Source organism: Octodon degus, unplaced genomic scaffold, assembly GCF_000260255.1.
Source record: "Octodon degus isolate 3935 unplaced genomic scaffold, OctDeg1.0 scaffold00007, whole genome shotgun sequence".
In the NCBI taxonomy this organism is placed as follows: domain Eukaryota; kingdom Metazoa; phylum Chordata; class Mammalia; order Rodentia; family Octodontidae; genus Octodon; species Octodon degus.
Genome location: NW_004524583.1, coordinates 5,268 through 8,170, shown reverse-complemented (window position 1 = coordinate 8,170; position 2,903 = coordinate 5,268). Strand labels below are relative to the sequence as shown.

Sequence of the window (2,903 nt, the reverse complement as noted above, 5' to 3'; positions counted from 1 at the left end):
TCACTCCCTGGGCCTGCGCTCTGGGTCTGTTCAGGATCCCGCAGCCCCGGGTCATCTCACTCACTCCCAGGCCTGCACTCTGGGTCTGTTCAGGATCCCGCGGCCTGGGTCGTCTCACTCACTCACCAGGCCTGTGCTCTGGGTCTGTTCAGGATCCTGCAGCCCTTGGTCGTCTCACTCACTCTCCGGGCCTCAGTAGAACAGATTTAAACCCAAAATTTCCAGTCGATTGACGAGTAGAGAGAGAAGGTACCCGGTTCCTCTACATCACACTATCTCCATAGCAATCTTGGGTTTGTTTGTTTGTTTGTTTTTTTGTTCTTTTCTCATTAACTTTATTGAAAGCCAATAATTATATACCATATTAAAAATTGTAACCAAATATTGAAATGTGAAAGATATAAGATGTAGACAGAGTGAATTTTAGAGAAATATTTGTAGAATGAATACATAGCATGAGATTAATAATAGATTGCACATAATAAATAATTTACAAATTTAAATGAATATACCAACAAAAATTGTCCAAAATAGAAATGGACTTTACAGATCAGTTATATAATAGTTCTCTCTGTCAGAATCAAGAAACATATTCATATAATTAGAATTCTCAAAGTAGAAAGGGGTAGGCAATAAATATTTTTTTTGGCAATAAATATTTAAAGATTTTAAATTTCTGAATTTAGTTGAAATTATAGCACCACATTTCCAAGAAAAATGAACTTCTTGCACAAGAAAATTAAATAAAATCATACCAAGATACACAAAAATGAAATTGTCCAAAACTAATTGTAAAGAAAAAATCATTAAAGCATATATATATAAATATTAGCTGTAGAAGGACAAAATTAAATTGTATTTTATTCCACATTAGAAAGAAAGAAAAGAGCAAAAAAAACTAGACTAATTAATTCAAAGGCTGAAAGAAAAAAAAAATCTGTCCTCATTGAATTTTATGCTTAGCAAACATATCTTTGAAAACTAGAAGTAAAGTTTTTTCCAGTTATACAAACTTGACATATTCTAATACCTCCAGATATAGCATATAGGAAATAACAAAGAGCATAATCCAGAAGGCAAGAGAAGTTGCTGTATGGTTCTTGATAAAGAATAAAGAGCTCTCAAAATACTAGTTGTGCAGGACTATGTAAAATACATTAGATGAGAGTTGGCCCGCGCTTTGGGAATTATGGTGGTGGTGGATATTCGAGATAATCTACTGGGAATCTCTTGGGTCGACAGCTCTTGGATCCCCATTTTGAACAGTGGTAGTGTCCTGGATTACTTTTCCAAAAGAAGTAATCCTTTCTATGACAGAACATGTAATAACGAAGTGGTCAAAATGCAGAGGCTGACATTAGAACATTTGAATCAGGTGGTTGGAATTGAGTACATCCTTTTACATGCTCAAGAACCAATTCTTTTCATCATTAGAAAACAACAGTGGCAATCCCCTGCTCAAGTTATCCCTCTTGCTGATTATATATCATTGCTGTAGTGATTTACCAGGCACCAGACTTGGGATCAGTTATAAACTCCAGAGTGATAAAGTCAAGCCAAAAGCTAAAAGAAAAGAAGAACCAAGCTCTGTTTTTCAGAGACAGCGTGTGGATGTTTTACTTGTAGACCTTAGACAAAATTTTCCACCAAAATTGTTCAGCAAAAATCTGGAGAAAAGTCTGTCCCAGTGGATCAGACAAAGAAAGAGGCAGAACCTATACCAGAAACTGTAAAATCTGAAGAGAAAGAGACCACAGGGGGCTGGGGAGATGGTTCAGTAGAATAGCGCTTACCTGGCAAGCCCAAGGGCCTGAGTTCAATCCTTTTTTCCACAAAAAAAAAGAGACCACAAAGAATGTCCAACAGACATTGAACACTAAAGGCCCACCTGAGAAAAGGATAAGGCTTCAATGAGTATTGGACAAAAGAAAAACTTGGAAGACTCTGTTTTCAATTATTATACCTCAGTGTTGTTCTGGATTTTTCAGATTGAAAGCCCTTTTTTACAACCCTCTCATTTGTATGGAATGTGGTTATTCTTTAAGGTTGTTTCCATCATGCTGTGTGAATATTTCTTAATGTATTTTTTGTAATGTTTCCTCTATTGGACTTGAGAAGTTTACTTACATGTGTATCTGTATTACATTTAAAGACAAAAATAAAAGTAATGCAAGTGTTCAAAAAAAAAATAAAACACATTAGACGAACCCATTTAAAAGGTCATTGAGGATTTCTACAAAACAGTATCAATCTATATTGGGTTATACACTTTTTTTTCGTGTGTGTGTGTGTGTGTGTGTGTGTGTGTGTATAAAAGACAAGGAAGAAGTAAAATAAAGTCAATACAAAATGGAAATATACTTTTGAAAGTTTCTAATATAGGAGAAAATATCATTCCATGTCTTTTAAGTAGATTATAAGTCAAAGACACAGTATAAATCTTACAAAACAAAAATTAAGATTGAACAATATTCAGAAAATTAATAAAATACTAATTAATTAAAAATTAAATATTGAAAAACAATTGAACTAAGAAAAAGTTTTCATGATAGTAAAAAATTACTAAGGTTAAAACATCACAAATCCTAGAATGGCAAATATATGACCAGCACTTCTAACAGTTTGGGGACAGGATATTGCACAAAGTTCTAGTATATCGTGGACCTGGACAATCTCCATGACACTTACTGGTGGACAGGTGTCACTTGTGGGACTGAGCTACTGCTATTTCCTTGATACCCACTCTGTAGACCCAGATATAATCATGACCCATAGGGTGCAAAAGAAGTCCATTTGTAGAGTATGCTGATGGAAATACTTTGCTGCTGTATACAAAAGAACAATTGAAAGACTGATTTTGTATACCTCTTACTCTCCTGTGTTTAATTTTTTGCCCTATTTGG

General features: G+C 34.7%; 1 pseudogene; it reads left to right on the top strand.

The window, feature by feature from the left end:
* Positions 1 to 1,189: 1,189 nt before the first annotated feature.
* On the top strand, positions 1,190 to 1,939 carry LOC111813116 (annotated as a pseudogene).
* The last annotated feature ends 964 nt before the right edge of the window (positions 1,940 to 2,903 follow it).